The following is a 20,258-nucleotide window of genomic DNA, read 5'->3' on the forward strand; positions in this document are numbered from 1 at the left end:
CAGTATGCAAGACTGTGATGTTGAGGGATGCGGGATCATAGGACTGCGATATGGCAGTATTGCAGGACGCGGTATGCGAGACCTGTGGGATAACGGAACTGCGATATAGTAGTATTGCGGGATGAGGTATGTGAGACCTATGGGATCATGGGACTGTGGTATTGCGGGATTGCGGGATCGAAAGGTGGTCGATAGGCGGGATGCAGGATCACCAATATGCGGGATGCTAGATCGATGGTATGCGAGTTGCAAGATGGATGATATGTGATGAGATTGGCTCTCGGACCCCGATTGCGATTTACCTTTATCCTTTGGTGTTTTTCCTTTGATTGTTGGGCTTTCCATGGGTAACTTCAACATGCTCTAACTTCTACTCCAAGAATCCATTTTTGGGCTTCCATATACTATTGGAAAGCTATTTCCGAGAACTAGGCAATAGAGAGGGTTCGATTAAGCTTTGATAGCTTATGTGGCTCAAAAATTAGCATCAAAATTCACTGCTATTTGGCATTTGAAGCAACTAATGATTGATAAAATAGTGAGTGACAACATTGGCTCTTGCTAGGGACAGTGCCTTGTGGGCAAGGTGTTAAGAACCTGCAGACTATTATCCTTCACCATTGGGCATGGAGTCAATAATAAATGAATATTTGTAATAAAAAAAATATCCATGGGACTTTCCTCCTCAATCTAAAATGCAGAAATAAAAATTCTAACAACTGAAAAGTAAATGCTCAGCTGGTGAGCTTATTTATGTACATTCCTACTTATGCACAGGGCTAAATTCACCTAGGTGAGTTCAACCCTCCAATGGAGCCAGGCCAACATTTGGGTGTTGGACCGAGTGCCTTCATGCTGCTGAAAAACAAAAATTAAAATGAGCATGCACCATGAAAAATTTTCAAATAAAGAACCTGATACATGCTGTTGAAACAACCTCTGTTGTTGGCTTAAGAATAGGCTCATGTACTCAACCACAGGGTCATGAAATAGGCAATGAAAGTTTGCAGTTGTCTTAATTTCATAAGCAGTCTACTGACCAATATCCTTTTGGCTAGGGCAGCCACAAACACTTTCCAGCTCCTCAACTTCAGCCTTTTCAAGGAAAACTTCTTGCTGATCTTTCACTGCCCATTTTTCAATGGGCCAACCCTCTTGGAAATATACAACAGACTCTTCATTGTCTGAACTGTAAGAGTCATAGATTGGAGGGTCTGTTGAGAATTCTTGGCAGGCATCTTGTTGTAGCAGGCAGAAATAGACTCTGCGTGGTCTTTTAGCTTTGTGTTCTTCTTGAAAAACTTGTTGCTGGGATATTTCTCCCCACTTGCTGGTGAACATCTCCTTCTGAACCTCTGCGACCATCTCTTCCTCCTCTGAATCATATGAATCATAAATAGGAGGAGATCCTTGATCCTTCTCTCCATGTGAAAGATATGCATCATGGACTGGAGCCTCTTTGTTGACCTCCTAATGGGCTTCCTCTTCTTGCATAGCTTCCCATGATTGGGAGTGTTATCACAAAATCATGTACTGATGGCTGCCTATCAGTAAGATAATGTGTAACTATTTCAAACCTAGCTTTGGACTAAGGCTTAGCCTCCTTAGTCTGAGAGGGCTCTCTCACAGATTATGAATGTTGATCACTAACAAGGAAAGATGGCTAACTCTTTAACAAACACATGAAAATAAGCTGGTTGGACAGATATCAGATTGATTCCCATTGGGCTTATGGAGTCTCACACATCTCAGCAAACCAAAATACTATTTTTCATGGAAGTCAGGGCTCTTTACATCTATGCTCAAACATAACTAACATAAAATATAGTCTGCCATAACATACAGGAAGTCAGAGCATGTGGGCATGAGTTCTGAGTGATTATGCAATAACAGAACTGTAAAAGAACACTAAAATAACAAGCCACCATACATTTGAACAATGGGATCTATTGAGAATCCTGAGGCAAAAACAATAGTCATTGGTATTCCTGAAACATGCTTTACATAAACCAAAATAGACTTGTTCTCTATCAAAGTATCCAACCCCTATTACATCCAAGTTTGATCCATATATAGGAATACATGCTTAACCACCTCGAGCTTCCTCCTCCAGCATGAGGGGAGCATCGAAGGTTGCTATTAACTATCCTTATCTACTGTATAACTAATTCATTAATTACATGATTGCTGAACTGTAATTACAAATGGTCTTAATTTACTCAAAACTCAAAATCTGTCCTCCTCGTAGCATGATGCTTTTCTGACTCTTGACACATGTCCTCTATCTGTTTTGGTTGAGGTATCTTGGAGGAGAATACACTGAACGAGCTGACTTTGGATTCTAGTTGCGCAGATGGCTCATTAATTAACCAAGAGAAGTGCTCTGTTTTTACGGTCCCTGTCTCCCATCATTCTTCATCACTTAAAGAACATGTCCCCTGCTCTCTAATTCTTCATAAACAACGCATATCACCATACTCTCCAATGAGCTGGAAGCCTTGTGAGCTGAACAAGTGTACAAACAAAAATCTCCGATAACCTTAACAGGAACCCTAACAATTCGGTCATAAAGTACCTTTAACGAGACTTGAGCTAGAAACAAAATATTTCACCTTTTCCAAAATGCACATCTGTCATTCTCTGAATAGCTAGGAGAGTCTTTTATGGTCTCCCTTATGTTCTTGAGGCATTTCCTTCAAAAATTTGCTGATCTCATCATTAAACTGTATGTCTGCGTTCAAAAACAAAACCTACAGCAGTTTCGTAGCGCGCTACGAAACTGCTGTGTAATTTCAAAAACATAACTTCAACCCAAAATCCTTATCAACTGAATATTGCCAGTGGAATTTGCAGTCACCATTATTTTTGATTTCCTTCTCCAGCATACACTTGAAACAAACTAACCACTATTATCTTCCATTCCTTGACTAGATATAGGGTCTTCAAATCCAAATCTATGTGATCCCATAGGCATAGGCAGAGATTTGTAGTAGGCAAAAACAGAATTGATCTTTGAACCACATGCAATATATCCATCCATGACAGAAAACCCCACAACAATCTTCTCATTGGTATGACCAGTATAGGTCAGAGTATAAGCATTATTGGATAACCCAGAAGGATTGGCTTTTGTAAAATCCCACAACTTGAGTGTGTTATCTGTAGATGCAGAAATTTCACTCTCTCTATTGCTAAATTCCAGCGTTCCTCTGTTTCTCATCTTTAACAAAGTGAAGAGCCACTTCCGGGAATCCCTTCTGCTGTAGGTAAGCAATCTTATTACCTTTTCCAGCCTCAACATATCTGTAATTCCACCCTTGACCACTCAATATTTATTTAATAAGGATCTCTTCTTGAATGACTCAATACTGCTGCTATCCAGACACTGAGAACTTATCTCTGCTTGGCCACTAACAACACTGACAGAATCTGCAATTGAACTTCTATCTGATATTCCGTTTGATGAGGAAGCGAATTGTTGTTGAGTGCTCAGCATCTTGAAATCACAGCCATTTTTCCTTGACTGGTAAATATTCCACAACCTTTGTATAAAAGAATAAATCACTGTTACTTGGCTTGTCCCTTCTTGGTCATTCTCTGCAAGGACTTTTATAACTCGGACAAAGCATTCAAAATTTTTTAAAGTTTCTTAGATGCAGAATTACATGAGAAGGCTTTTGCTGATCTCCTTTAACCAATTCCAAGGCCAGTAACTCATCCCATGGAACATCCCATTGTATTTTACAAGGCTTTGTAAGTGTCTTGTTCGATGATGAGCACTGAACCATTAAGTCACGCCTTTTTGTGATCAACAGAATCAAACGATGAGGTAAATCAAAGTGCTCCTCATAAGAATCTGACCACGCGAATTTTGAAGGTTCTTTGAAAATCTCAGTGCATCCAAAATGTCTACTTACTTCTGCAAGGTGAGGTACCATCTGTCCACGTGCTGCCCTTTCATCATAAACCTCGAGCAGACCATTTCCCCGGATTGCACGCGGGAGCCTGATCCTATTTGAAGTTGATTTGTTTTCAACACCATGCACAGTCAAGGAAACAAAATCTAAAATTCCACTCACAGGCTGAACAACAAAACCCAAACAAGCTGTCCCAAGACCCTGTATAAAACCAAAAATGCCATGTTCTCTGGCACTTGCCCAGGGCTTGGTCAAGAGTGCCAAATTTACATGCCAAATACGCCTTAACCGACACTGTTTTACCTGTAATAAGACCTGTAATCTCCTTATAGAAATGTACAAGTGAATCAAGGTCCTTTAATCCACGATAGCGCACCGTTGATGTCTGGTTTTGTAGAAAGAGAGATGGAAAACTATGAACTCCATTTCTCGAAAGAACACTGGGCATTAGAACAGACTCCTCTACAGCTACATGGTAAATCTTTGGAAACGTTGAGGATAGGTCAACATATAAAAATCGACACAACTTTGAAAATGGACACCATGAAGCATGAAACAGCACCGCCATGTGGGCATTATGATAACGTAGCATCTCCAATTACCGCCACGACATGTCCTCTTTTCCTCAATGCTTGCACCAAGTCAGCAAGCATTATACGCAGCAGGTGCAGCATACGGCATCATACACCCGTCAGCTTCAAAATCTTGTGATGCTCTCCACTGCATCTCATTGATAGTAGAAACTTGTCGAGATGGTTTCTTCTTCTTCTTTCTTGCTGGCTATTGTGGCTGGTTAACAGGTGGCTTCATTTCAGTAATAATTTCCTTCACATTTGGCATGTCAGATCTAGAAGGAACTGTCTGTGCGTCCTTTGCACATCCTGAAAGAGAAGGAGACGGAACTTTGGACCTGGGACACCTGGCAGACTCCATATCTTGAACTTGTAGAAAGCTGCCAGCATTTTCTGCAATGCTGGTGTTGGTCTCTAAAATTCGATTTATGGTATCACGAAGAGTCTTATTTGGCAAGAGATCATCTGCAAGAATGTTTGTTGCTCCACATACGCGCCTGGACTTTGATATGATATGGTCCCTAATGCATTTGTCACAGTAGCTTTTGAAACAGCATTTGCTGGTCAGTACAGCATCTTTCATTACTTCATTGCATAAAGGGCAATGCAATTCAGGTGGCAGTTCACCAACAGAACGGGTAGGTGGGAACCCCTCAACTTCCTTATCAAAAACAGCTGCGTTAGGCCTCAAAACTGCAACTGCCCCGCTTAGCAATACATAAGAGTCATCAGGAGTAGCAACAAGCATTGATTTGGGAAATCTTTTTCCCAATTCAAAAATATTACAATAGAAGGAACCCCTGTTCTAACCCCTGACATGAGAGCTTCCCTTACACTTGCAACAGTGCCAAAATAAATGATGTGATATCTACAGTCTAATCCCTTGTTTATTCCACTGATTACCACCGGAGGCTTCTTCCAAAGAAAGAGTGTTCCAGATAATCCCAATGAAACACCATCTGCTGGGGTACTAAAAACCTTATAAGCTGACAACTGTTGATGCGAACCCAATGAATTTTGATAAACATGACAGATGGAAAAGAATGGTTGTGAATGCGAACAAATCCCCAATTTCGTAGCGCAGCCAGTGCGAAATCGGTGTTTTTCGCTACGAAATCACTAAAACAGGCTGCGCTGCGAAACTGCTAAAGGATTTATGCGCTGCGAAAACACTTTGTCCTTAAGCTAGACTGAAAATTTTGGCAACAGAATTTTCAGTGATAACAGGGAGTATGGTATCTCTTCCTCACTTGACACTTCATCAGAGTCATATTCATCATAAGAAGGAGAAACAACAGATTCAACTGAATAAGCCTTCTAAGATTTTATTTGCAGCTCAATAGTGTTTCCTTCTTCTCTTTCTTTCTCATGGGGAGATGCTTCTTGATGTGAGTAGATATATTCTTGAAATGGGCTCTCACATACATCTTCAATAGGGTCATTAACCTCAGGAATGTCTTCATCATTAAAAAGTATGCAACAATCTTCGAATAGAGAATTCGATGGGTATAATTCTTTGCAATAGTGATTGAAAGCTTTATGAAAACTTCTTAGGGAAGATATGTTGCCATGAGGTAGTGTTCTGTACCAAACTCTAGCATCCTCCTCTAAAGAATACATGAACAATTTCATTTGTACATCTTCAAAGAAAATTCCTTGTTGCTCCATGCATTCATGAAAATATTTAAGGTGTTGGTCAAGTATTCTCTATGTGGTCCCACTGAATCTAGGAAAATAGGAATCCAATTCATGAAACAAAGGGACATGGTTAGGATACCCAGCAATGGAGGAAAGATCCAGTGGGGAAAATTTGTTGGTCGGGAACACAAGAATGGCCATCTTAAAAACCTCCTTATATGATTGATTTCAACTTCAAAAGTAGGGAGAGTTTTTAGCTGTTGTAGCATCAAAGTGAATATGAGTTTGTTTGAAATCCAGGATGATAAAATAGAGATATGGGCAGTGGAGTCACCAGGATGTTTACCATAAAATTTGACAGTGGAGTCACCAAGGTGAGAGATCTTCAATCCAGACTTCCCTCACTCACATAACAAAGGAAATATAATACTTTGTCATATCCAGGGGAAAATATTCTAATCTGTTCCCCAACAATGGTGCTCAAAAGATGTTGTAGCTAAATCTTTCACCTACAGAACAAGTGCAACAAGAGACAAAGAGAGCTCCCTAGAGGCACCCTCTAGGTTGATTGTAAACCAGTGCCTAGGACTTCTTAAATATAGGGGTGCATGAAATATTTTATGTGAGGGGTTATCAGCACTCCAATTGTCACGTAAAAAGGAAATAGGAGGTGCTTGGTTCAATAAACCTTCATTAAGGTGGACTCAAGCCAATACAGGGATTCAAATGAGGGGGTGTATCAAGACAACCTTAAAAGAGAAATGTCTTCTCCTGGTGGCCAACACAACAATGAGACAACTTTAAAATTGAGTCTGGAGTAGTGGTGGAGAGGAGGAAAAGAAGGAGGGAAACATATGCATAGGGTTGTAAATGAACAGAATCCTTAGCAATAATATTCCAGCAGAAATATGGAAGAGAAAGGAAGGTGAGGTAGCAAAAATAGCAGATCATTGATTAAGGTTTCAGACTACATATTAATATGGGTATCATTCTCTGCTTAACATACAAAGTAAATATGAGCCACCACAGGTACTGTAAGCTAATCACAAACATAAGTAAATTTATAATTCTACATGTACTACATGCTAATGAATATGAGTTATTAAATAGAGGGGTGCATGAAATATTATATGTGAGGGGTTATCATCACTCCAATTGTCACATAAAAAGGTAATAGGAGGTGCTTGGTTCAATAAGCCTTCATTAAGGTGGACTCAAGCCAATACAGGGATTCAAATGAGGGGGTATATCAAGACAATCTTAAAAGAGAAATGTCTTCTCCTGGTGGCCGACACACAACAATGAGACAACTTTAAAATTGAATTTTGAGTAGTGGTGAAGAGGAGGAAAAGAAGGAGGGAAACATATGCAGAGGGTTGTAAATGAACAGAATCCTTAGCAATAATATTCTAGCAGAAATATGGAAGAGAAAGGAAGGTGAAATGGCAGAAATAGTTGATCATTGATTAAGGTTTCAGACTACATATTAATATGGGTATCATTCTCTGCTTAACATCCAAAGTAAATCTGAACCACCACAGGTACTGTAAGCTAATCACAAACAAAAGTAAATATGTAATTCTATAGGTACTACATGCTAATGAATAACAGTGGTAAATCTATGATATGCACATGTACTATTTACTATTGAGTAGCTAAGATAAATCTGTGAACCAACAAGAAAACAACAACTCCATTAACACTATTTCAAGGAAAGAAATACACAAGTGAAATAAAATTATCAAGAAAACACGGTTGACATACATTATGCTTGGAATCAATAGGGAGTTTCATTAATCCAAAGGGTCCAAACAACCAGTCCATACATTAATCCCAACATCAGTTCAATCCCCTCCATGAATACAACAAGTAGAACAAATGGTATCTCAGAACTCAGACCCAGCGGGTGAGAAATTTTGGAACTAGCCAGCCTACCGAACCAACCAACCAACTCCCTTATTACAATGTTTCTTCCCCTTATTTATAAGAGGAGGGGGAGTGTTTATCAAACATGATTCAATACAAAATATCCATGGCCCAAGTCTAAGATGTCAGATCCGTTGACTGTCTCGGCCAAGGTGAATCTCTGTTGCCCAAACTGTGATTACAATAGGGATTTCCTACATTTCTTGGAATCTTACAAAAATTAATGAACAGAGAAGGAAGTTGGAAAGAGGAAGGAGGAGGTGTCCCTCTATTGTTCTTATGGAGGCCTCTAGTCGAGCCACATCCCTCTCGCAATGCATTCTCTGCTATTGAAGCAGTTCGTTGTTTATTCTCCTTTAAATGCTTTCAGCGCCGACTTTGGAGGTGTATTGGGGACCGATCCTTCCCTGAATGCACCCATATCTGTTTTGAATGCTTTGTCCCCCATGATTTACTGCTAAAGCTGCTTTAGGGGCCGACTCTATTATTTCAGCCTTAAACCTCCTGTTGAATGCAATCGGTGCCCTGATCTTCTTGGGGATATGTATTACAGTGTAGCAGAGTAGTCTTTAAGGTGCAAATTTTATTGTGGAAACACATGAAACATGCGAGTTTCGACTACTTTCTAATTTTTCCCTTAGCCCCTCACACTTTCAGCCCCTTTGTAATTCTTCCTTCATGTGATCGGGGGCTTGACCAAGTGCTTAGCCCTCAGGTGCTAAGGCCTATGGAAACCTATCCAGGGGCCTTTCCCTTTATAACTCTAGGAGCCTTCATTAACTCTTTATACCGCATCAGCCGATATCCTGGACGTGAAACCATTATATAATACACCTCAATAAATTATCGCATTCGGGGGGGCTTTTCCTTATCGCAATCATAGTTGGGGAGTATATCAACGAGGAACTGAATTCTCACTTTGTGCGATCGCTGATTGCCAATCCCCGGGGTTATGTCATCACTACCATGTGTCACTCTATGAGTGGTGACACGTGTCACCCGGAAATGGCCCCATTTGACCCTTGAAAACACCAAAACTGAATGACAGGTGTCCACCCATACTACCACATCAACATCCATACTGCCACGTGGAGGAGAGAGAAAGGGTCTACCCAACCTTGGTTTTTCCATGAAATTCCTTTGTATTTGGTTTCATCCTTCCTCGGAACTTTTACACTGTATCGCAGAATTGGCCCCCCACATAGTCGTGGAAAGGAAACCCCACTGATCGCTGATATGCAGGATTTGGTTGATATTCCAATGCCACGTGGATGAGAGAGAAGGGGATGGTTCATCCTCTTTTTTTCCTAATTTTCCTTTGTAAATGATTTTTTAGCCTCCCCAGTGATGTACCACTATATCGCAAATTGGCAATAACGCAAGTTTTTGGAGTGTGCAAGATTGGGATGTTGCAAGATGTGGGATCATGGGACTATGATATTGTTGGCATTATGATTCAGGTTTGGTGCTATGGTATAGGTGTTGTCCTTGATGGCAACTCACTCAAGTGGCAAATCACCATTCAGGCTCTCAAAATAATAGAAAATGAGATACCGCAGGTGCGCCTAACAAAAGCTGCCGACCCGTAGGTTCCACGAACAAGAAATGCGGACATACCCGCAAGTTCTCCGAACAAAAGGTGCGGACATCAAATTCACTCACTTCCATGCAGAAAAGTGCGCGTAGGTGGGAAATTTTATGATTGATCCATGGTATTTAGTCCGCAGTTTTTGATCCTATGGTTTTGGTCCGTGGTATTGCATTCAAAAGAGTTGAACCCAAGTATTGAGTCCTCGGTATTTTTTCTCAATGGTTTTGGTCCATGGTTTGAGAAAGGCCTAGACTATAAAAAGGGAAGGAGATCATTTGGCCAATATACTTGTGAACATTGAATATCTTAAGATCTAAAAGTTTGGTGATCGGTTTGTGAAGCTAGATCTGAATCAAGGAGAAAACCGTGAATTAAAAGGCGGATCTACTGATAGGTCGAGGTCTCTTTGGCACATGATCAGATCTATGAATTCGACAGACTGCGATACAATTGAGGACTGTTAAAGTGTTTATATCCGGAGGTCCGCAGGCGAGGTACGGCTCAGGTGTGGAGATACGCAGTCTAGTAGATGACGCAGGTGCGGAGGTGCGCAGTCCAGTAGACGGCGCAGGTGCGGAGGTGCGCAGTCCAGTAGACGGAGCAGGTGCAGAGGTACGTTGTCTAGTAGACAGCGCATGTGCGGAGGTGCGCAGTTAGGTAGACGGCGCAGGTGCGGAGGTGCGCAATCTAGTAGATGGATCAAGTGCGGAGGTGTGCAATCTAGTAGACGGATCAGGTGCGGAGGTATGTTGTCGAGTAGACAGAGCAGGTGCAGAGCTGCATAGGCTAGACACAATAGAAGTGCGGATGTTTGCAGGTTTCTATTGGTGAAGTTGCGGACTTTTCTTGAAATATATGTTGGCTGCCTTTTGCCTATTGCTGCAAAGTTCTAGGTTTAGAATCTGTGTCTGATCACTGGTATTGTTTTTCTGGTTACTGCATTCTGAGAAGCTATTGATTGATTCATTAGTTGGTTGTAAAAGAAGATTGGTTGATTCACATGTACTTGATGATTATTTGATACTCTTGGATCCAGTCTGAAAATTTATGAAACATGGTCCCTGGAAGAAAAGAAGTAGGTCAGCACCTACGTACTAGTAGCTCAACTAGTACAAGAGCTAAGGGGGTTGTAGTTCCCTTCCAGGAGAGTCTGGAAAACGAGAGAGGGTTGTAGCTCTCTGCAGGTTGCAGCCTGCGTACTGGTAAAGGACTGCACCAGTACAGAATCATTGTAAAAAGAAGTTTCTAATTGAAAGAAGATAGAGACATATTGCAGCAGGTGGTTTTCACCCACATTGGGTTTCCACCCTATATCCGGTGTTCTTTGGTGTGACTATCTGTTTTTATTGTTCTTGTTCATTATTATATGGTACTGACATACAAATTAATGGTCAAAATCTGAAGAATAAATTAAATTATAAATCTAGAAGGTATAGTGAAAAGAATTTGATAATACTGATTCACCCCCCCTATCAGTATTATTTCCAACAATTGGTTTCAGAGCAGGTCCTTCTGAAGAAGCTTGATCACTTGAAGGAAGATCCATCATCATGAGCAACTACAAGAGAAGCATCTATCAGGCCACCAATTTTTGATGGGACCAACTTCGTCTATTGGAAGGTAAGAGTCACATCCTATCTTCAATCCCTTGGTACAGAAGTCTGGGATATCATAGATACAGGGTACACTTTTCCATCCACAACTCCTATAGATTCGGCTAGTAAGAAGCAATATGAAACAAATGCAAAGGCTGTCAATACTCTATTAGGATGTCTATCTCAATCAGAATTCGTCAAGGTTATGCAGTATAAATCCGCAAAAGAAATATGGGACAATATTGTTCTGAGCTATGAGGGAGATGAACAAGTAAAACGAGAAAAACTTCAAACCCTCAGAATTTAGTATGAAAATCTCAGAATGCACAATGATGAAAGTGTGGCTAACTATTTCCTTCATGTAGATGAGATTGTTAATTGTATGAAAAACTTGGGTGAAGAAATAAAAGAGGCTGTTGTGGTTGAAAAAGTTCTAAGATCTTTGTCCCCTAAGTTTGAATCAAAAGTTTCTGCAATAGAAGAAAAGGAGAATCTATGAAACCTTACCATGTCACAGGTGCACGGAATTCTAACTGCTTACGAAATGAGGAAAGGAGTACCATTAGACAGGAGAGAAGCTGCATTCAAGGCTTCAAGCAAAGGAGATTACTATGAATCAGGACATATGTCAGAAGAAGAGGAAGAATCAAATTCTGTCAAGAATCTTCAACGGGGTGCTGGAAGATTCAGAGGTAAGTTACCTTTCAAATGCTTTGCTTGTGGAAGAATCGGTCACTATGTTACCAAGTGTCCTCATAAAGATAAGCTTGACAAAGGTAAGGAACCTGTTAGATGGAACAAGAAACAGAATATAAATAAGAAAAGCTATTACACTCATGAAGATAGTGATGGACTTTCAAAAAGTGATGAAGATGAACAAGGTTATTATTATAAACTTTTAATGGCTTTTGAAGATGATGATTTTGTGGATGCTATAGATGAAGAAGGTCTTTATGAAGAGATTTCTAGACTCAAAATATGTTTAGAAGAGAAGAATGTGATCATAGATACTCTTCAATTCCAACTTGCTGAAAAGGAAAAACTTCATGAAAAGTTAGAATGTGAAATTGTTGGTCTTAGAAAAGAGATTGAGAAAACAAAAGCTCTTAATCTTAGATTTGTTAAAGGATCTGAAACTCTAGATGAGATTATCAATGTGCAGCGTTCTCCACTAATCAAGACAGGTCTGGGATATAATGAAGAAGCATCTCAAGCGCAGCAACCATCCACCTCCAAAAGTTATCTTGATGCAGCAAGGACGAGTGAGCAAAGGTCAAATAGAAATCACCACGTAAATCAAGGACAATTTACCTCAAGAATGAACAAAGACTACCAGGTAAATCAGGGGCAATCCACCTTAAGGATGAACAGAAGCTACAACCAGCCACAGGTAAAATCTTCCCAATTTGCCTCAAGAATGGATGTCAGTAGAAACTACAATCGGTTGGTTGGTAGATTTGATAATTGCAGGAGTTTATTCAATGGCCAATGTTTTTCTTGTCATAACTTTGGTCACAAAGCAGCTCAATGTGTTGCCTATAAGACAATCATGACTAGAGAAGCTCAAAAACAAAGAAGTATGACTGGGATTACAAAAAGAACCTACAATAACTTGTCTGCCCTTGAGAATGAAATTGAATGTTCTATTTGTAACAACTTCGGTCATGAAGATTCTGAATGCAGGAGCAAGTTTCGACAAACAAAGGAAGAAGCCTCAAATTCCAAAACATGGAGAATGAAAGAACCGCAACCAGAAAGATGTGGTATAGCCTTATATGTGGAAGGGCAAGAAAATCAATGGTACATCGATAGTGGATGTTCGAAACATATGACAGGTGATAAAGAAAAACTTCAGTTATATAGTGCCTTAGAGAAGGAGAAGAAGGTCTCATTTGGAAATGACACCCCTGCGCTCATAAAAGGTAAAGGTTCATTTCAATTGAAAGAAAAGGTCAAAGCTGGAAATGTTATGTATGTTGATGGGTTAAAGCATAATTTATTGAGTGTCAGTCAGATGTGTGATCAAGGAACGGAGGTAATATTTCGATCAAATGGATGTAGTGTTCATGATCTTGATACAGGAAAAATAGTGATCAAAGGCATAAGGAGTCCAAATAATTTATACATATTCAAAGAAGGACAACATCAATGCTATCTAAGCAAGAACGATGAACATTGGTTATGGCACAGAAGATTGGGGCATCTTAGCTTCTCACATATAAGGAAAGCATGTAAATACCAGGCAGTTCGTGGTCTTCCAAACATCAGAATTCCAGACAATACAATTTTCAAATCGTGTCAATTTGGTAAGAAAACCAAAACTAACTTCCCTGAGAAGGAAGGATTAGCTAGCAGGCCACTTGAACTTGTCCATACTGATGTATGTGGTCCATCTAGGAAAAGGTCACCTCGAGGAGAAGAATATTTCATATTATTCATTGACGACTTTTCCAGGATGTGTTGGATAGGACTTATGAAGCACAAAGATGAAGCCTTTGAAAAGTTCAAATCATTCAAAGCCTTGGTGGAGAATGAATCAGATCACAAAATCAAATGCCTCAGGTCTGATAGAGGTGGGGAGTTTACCTCGAATGAATTTTTTGATTTTTGTGAAGAACATGGAATAAGAAGGGAATTCTCTACAGCTAGGACTCCTTAGCAAAATGGAGTAGTGGAAAGGATGAACAGAACGGTTCAACAAATGGCTCGTGCTATGCTTGATGATTCTGGAACTCCCGCAACCTTCTGGGGTGAAGCCGCATTTGTTGTAGTTGTTATTCTCAACAAGACAAATATCCGGGTGAATAGCACTCAAACTCCTCATGAGCTCTGGTATGGTGAGACTCCTTCGGTAAAACATTTCAAAATTTTTGGAAGCAAATGCTATATTAAAAATAATGATGAAAATCTTGGCAAGTTTGAACCTAGAGCAGATGAAGGCATTCTCCTTGGTTATTCTCCTCATAGCAAAGCATATAAATGTTACAATAAAAGGCTTGGAAGAATTGTCAACAACATTGATGTAGTGGTGGATGAAAAAGAAATCACTCCCAAACAGGTAAGATCTGAAGACTTCGAAGATGATGAGGACTATCCATCAACATCAAATCAGATTCATGATGAAGAAGAAACCCATGAGGCACCAGAGGAACAGATAAGGATAGAAGAAAAGACTCCATCCAGGTATGTTCAAAAGAATCATCTAGAATCTCAAATTTTGGGGCAAAAGGAGGCAGGTATACAAACAAGAAGAACAATTGCAGAAGCTTCAAGCTATTTGGCATTACTCTGCTCCACTGAACCACAAAATGTAAAAGAGGCATGCAAAGATGAAGGTTGGGTCAAGGCAATGGATGAAGAAATTGAGCAGATTGAAAAGAACAACACTTGGGAGTTGGTTCCTAGACCAAAAGATAAGAATGTCACAGGGACAAATGGATCTTCAAAAACAAGTTGAATGAAAATGGGGAAGTAATTAGAAACAAGGCCAGACTTGTTTGTAAAGGGTATGCTCAACAAGAAGGAGTAGACTTTGAAGAAACTTTTGCTCCCGTTGCTAGACTTGAGGCCATCAGAATGTTCCTTGCTCTCTCTAGCTTTCAGAAGTTCAAAGTATTTCAAATGGATGTGAAATCAGCCTTTCTGAATGGAGACTTAGAAGAAGAAGTGTACATTGAGCAACCAGATGGTTTCATCCTTGGGAATGATCCAAATCTTGTATGCAGACTAGAAAAGGCTCTCTATGGTCTTAAACAGGCTCCAAGGGCTTGGTACTATCGCTTGGACAAATACCTTCATCAACAAGGTTTTTCAAAAGGATCAGCAGATAGCAATCTTTATATAAAAATTGAAAATGACAAATTGCTAATACTTGTTGTGTATGTAGATAATATTATCTTTGGCAGCAATGAAGAAGCTATGATTCAAAACTTTGCCTTGGTAATGCAGAAAGAATTCGAAATGTCATTGCTTGGAGAGCTGACATATTTTCTTGGTCTACAAATCCAACAAAATGAAGGCGGTATCTTTCTATCTCAAACCAAGTACCTCAAGCAGATCTTGAAGAAATATGGCATGGAAGATTCGAAACCAGTATGTACCCCTATGGTTACAGGATGCAACCTCAGTGCAAATGATGAATCAACAGCAGTACATCAACCAACCTATAGATCCATGATTGGAATTCTGCTTTATTTGACAGGTACCCGACCAGACATCATGCATGCAGTGGGAATAGTCAGAAGATTTCAGGCAAATCCAAAGGAAACTCATCTTCAGGCAGTTAAGAGAATCTTCAAGTACCTTCAAGGAACTCAAAACTATGGCTTATGGTATCCTAGAGATACAAATCTCACAGTTCCTGCTCATACAGATGTATATTGGGCCGGAAGCATGGATGACAGAAAAAGCACTAGTGGTGGTGCATTCTTCATGTGTTCTAGATTAGTATCTTGGTTCAGCAAGAAACAGAGTTCAATAGCATTATCTACAGCTGAAGTAGAGTATGTGGCTGCTGCATCTTGTTGCACACAACTTCTTTGGATGATGAAAACTTCGCAGGACTTTCAAATCACTTGTACTCCACCTATCTCCATCCTATGTGATAATACAAGTGCTATCAGCATTTCAAAGAACCTAGTCATGCACTCAAAGACCAAGCATATACCTATCAAATATCATTTTCTTCGGGAACAAGTGCTTGAACAAAAGGTCAAGTTGGAGTATGTTCCCTCTAAGGAACAAGTTGATGATATACTCACCAAATCGCTGCCCAGGGAGAACTTTGAATACCTTAGGCAAAAGCTGGGGGTAGTTGATGCATCATCTTGCTATTGAATCTTGTCTGTTTCAGAGATTGTTGGTTGTACGCGAGTTTCATATGGAGTATACGCGTACATTCGCTGGTTTATGGATTGGTCAAAGACCAAATGGCACAGGTTCAGGGGGAGCATATATTCTTCTAATAATGCATTGTTGGCATTATTGTAGAAGATCTTGGAGGAGCAAGTACAGAAGGAGAACATGGATGCTGATCTGAATATTGCTGCTAATGTTTTGTCTCTATGTCTTATATTTCTTTTGTCAAGGTCATGTAACGGCCTATGTCTGGGATGAATGATATAATGTACTTGGGTGTCATATGTAAATTTCTGATGTAACCCCACTTGGTTGGGTGATGAATGTATGTATAGAGTCTTTTGGTGATAGGAAGGTCATTTATGGTGTATGGTGGATTATGGTTCTTCTTGAAGAAAATTTCTTTTGCAGATCTGGCCTACAGTCAGGGGGAGCACGATCAGCACAGCAGAGCAGAGTTTTCAGCATGTTCTCAGGGGGAGCATAACCCTTTGCCCTTGATGACAAAGGGGGAGATTGACTTTGAGGATCTTGGGGTTGTTATCAAGTCCAAAGGGGGAGATTGTTGGCATTATGACTCAGGTTTGGCACTATGGCACAGGTGTTGTCATTGATGGCAATTCACTCAAGTGGCAAATCACTGTTCAGGCTCTCAAAATAATAGAAAATGAGATACCCGCAGGTGCACCTAACAAAAGTTGCGGACCCGCAGGTTCCATGAACAAGAAGTGCGGACATACCCGCAGGTTCTCCGAACAAAAGGTGCGGACGTCAAATTCACTCACTTCCATGCAGAAAAGCGCGCGCACGTGGGAAATTTTATGATTGATCCATGGTATTTAGTCCACAGTTTTTGATCCTATGGTTTTGGTCCATGGTATTGCATTCAAAAGAGTTTAACCCAAGTATTGAGTCCTCGGTGTTGTTTCTCAATGGTTTTGGTCCATGGTTTGAGAAAGGCCTAGTCTATAAAAAGGGAAGGAGATCATTTGGCTGATATACTTGTGAACATAGAATATCTTAAGATCTGAAATTTTGGTGATCGATTTGTGAAGCTAGATCTGAATCAAGGAGAAAACTGTGAATTAAAAGCTGGATCTACTGATAGGTCGAGGTCTCTTTGGCGCATGATAAGATCTGTGAATTCGACAGACTGGGGTACAATTGAGGACTGTTAAAGTGTTTATATCTAGAGGTCTGCAGGTGAGGTACGACTCAGGTGTGGAGATACGCAGTCCAGTAGACGATGCAGGTGCGGAGGTGCACAGTCCAGTAGACGGCGTAGGTGCAGAGGTGCGCAATCCAGTAGACGGAGCAGGTGCAGAGGTACGCAGTCCAATAGACGGCGCAAGTGCAGAGGTGCGCAGTTCGGTAGATGGCGCAGGTGCGCAGGTGCGTAGTCTAGTAGATGGATCAGGTGTGGAGGTGTTCAGTCTAGTAGACAGATCAGGTGCGAAGGTGCGTTGTCGAGTAGATAGAGCAGGTGCGGAGCTGCAAAGGCTAGACATAGCAGAAGTGCGGATGTTCGCAGGTTTCTATTGGTGAAGTTGCGGACTTTTCTTGAAAAATATATTGGCTGCCTTTTGTCTATTGCTGCAAAGTTCTGGGTTTAGAATCTGTGTCTGATCACTGGTATTTTTTTTCTGGTTACTACATTTTGAGAAGCTATTGATTGATTCATTAGTTGGTTGTAAAATGAGATTGGTTGATTCACATGTACTTGATGATTATTTGATACTCTTGGATCCAATCTAAAAATTTATGAAACGTGGTCCCTGGAAGAAAAGAAGTAGGTCAGCACCTACGTACTAGTAGCTCAGCTAGTACAAGAGCTAAGGGGGTTGAAGCTCCCTTCTAGGAGAGTCTGGAAAACAAGAGAGGGTTGTAGCTCTCTGCAAGTTGCAGCCTGCGTACTGGTAAAGGACCGCACCAGTACAGAATCATTGTAAAAAGAAGTTTCTAATTGAAAGAAGATAGAGACTTATTGCAGCAGGTGGTTTTCACCCACATTGGGTTTCCACCTTATATCTGGTGTTCTTTGGTGTGACTATCTGTTTTTCTTGTTCTTGTTCATTATTATATGGTACTGACATACAAATTAATGGTCAACAACTAAAGAATAAATTAAATTATAAATCTGGAAGGTATAGTGAAAAGAATTTGATAATACTGATTCACCCCCCTCTCAGTATTATTTCCAATAGATATAGCGGTATTGTGGGATGCAGTATGAAGGACCTGTGGGATGCGGGACTGTGGGATCGCAGGACTGTGAGATTGCGAGATTCGAAGATCGCGGGACTACGGTATTGTTGGACTACGGGATCACGGGGTGGCCGATAGGCAGGATGCGGGATCGTCGATATCCGGGATGCATGATCGCCGATATGCGGGATGCAGGATGGTTGATATGCGATGATATTATTTCCTAGACCCCAATTGCGATTTACCTTTGTCCTTTGGTGTTTTTCCTTTGATTGTTTGGGTTTCTATGGGTAACTTCAACATGCTCTAACTTCTTCTCCAAGAGTCCATTTTTGGACTTCCATACACTGTTGGAAATCTCTTTCCGAGCACTAGGTGATGGAGAGGGTCTGATTAAGCTATGATAGCTTTTGTGGCTCAAACATTAGCATAAAATTTTACTGCTACTTGGAATTTGAAGCATCTGATGACTGATAAAGCAGTGAGTGACAACAGATACCATTTTCTAACACATGTGATCGATGGCGGAAAAGTAGCTCTCAATAAGGTCCACAAACAGGAGAATTTTGTAGACATGCTTTCAAAAGCCAATATTGGTAGAGAATTTGCGTGGTGTTTGGATTCTCTTGTGTTATGCAACCAGCTCACAAAATAGCAGAAGATATAGATCAATGACTTCAAAATAAGCCTCTTTGAGGGGGAAACTTGCTTTACATTACACAAACGAATAATTCTTGATTGATATAAATGACAAGACCTCCTTTCTATATATAGGAGTCTAAGGGGTTACAATATAATTAGAGCCGACATAACAATAATATTGTAAGGGCATAATAATAACAATAATGGGCTTGTATGGGGCACAATAATTATTGGGTTGTGTTATATTCTTTCCACGACTAGCCCACATAGTTAACCAGGGGGTTAGAGGGGGGGCATAGCCCCCTTTCGTTGCACCGATTGTGTAGCGGGGGGGGTCACAGAGGGTTTGAGGTGTACCCGTAACCCCACTTTATGGGGTCCAGGGTAGCACCATGGAAAATTTTGGTTTTGGACCCCATGTTAGGATGGGCAGACTCACCTATGATTTTGTGCATGTTTTTCGCACATGTTTTTGGACGCGATGGCTTTCCGTCCATGGTATTGGACGCGATGGTTTTCGATCCATGGTATTGGATGCTTGGCATGTATAAATATGTATTATAACATTGAAAGGAACATAATGAAAAATCAAGCTGGTAGTCCCAGTTCTAGGATCTAGGGGAAAATATCTGTGTATATGTGTTTATGTGTTATGCTCTCGCATTGTTTATTTTCTGTGTTTTAGAATTCGTATGCAGGTAATTTCTGTTCAGGATTAAAACCTACATTTCGTATCAGATTTGTTTGGCTTCAAGGGGATGCCTTTGTTGCTGAGGGGTTTCGCTCGGGCCTGTGGTAGACCCTGTTCAGTGGGAGATCTGCAAGATCGATTCTGGTGGTGAAAGAAGATGGCGAGTAGTGGAAAGATAGAGATGGAGAAATTTAATGGTAGATTTTTGAGTTGTGGAAACTCAATATGGAGGATCTATTGGTGGATAAAGATCAGTGGATCGCAGTAGATCTGGGTACTAAACCAACGGCAGTGTCCGATGAAGAATGGAAGAATTTGGATCGGAAGGCAAAGAGCACAATACGATTGTGTGTCTCATATTTAGTATTGCTGAATGTATCAGGGGAAGCTAAGGTGAAGGCTTTTTGGGACAGGTTAGGGACTTTGTACCAATCTAAGTCTCTGGTGAATAAACTTTTCCTATGGAAAAAGCTGTATAACCTGAGGATGAAAGATGGAGACTCGGTGACAGAGCATATGAACTCATTTAATACTATGGTGAGTTAGTTAGCATCTGTTGATATTAAAATTTCAGATGAAGATAAGTGCATCATTTTGTTGTGTTCCCTACCAGATTCGTGGGAT

General features: G+C 40.5%; 1 pseudogene; it reads right to left on the reverse strand.

The window, feature by feature from the left end:
- Window positions 1-2,899: 2,899 nt before the first annotated feature.
- LOC149198880 (protein SUPPRESSOR OF PHYA-105 1 pseudogene) lies at window positions 2,900-3,220 on the reverse strand (annotated as a pseudogene).
- Window positions 3,221-20,258: the final 17,038 nt, after the last annotated feature.

This window comes from Pinus tabuliformis, chromosome 2_1 (genome assembly GCF_031772625.1).
Source record: "Pinus tabuliformis cultivar Carrire ecotype Pingquan chromosome 2_1, CPIR1, whole genome shotgun sequence".
In the NCBI taxonomy this organism is placed as follows: domain Eukaryota; kingdom Viridiplantae; phylum Streptophyta; class Pinopsida; order Pinales; family Pinaceae; genus Pinus; species Pinus tabuliformis.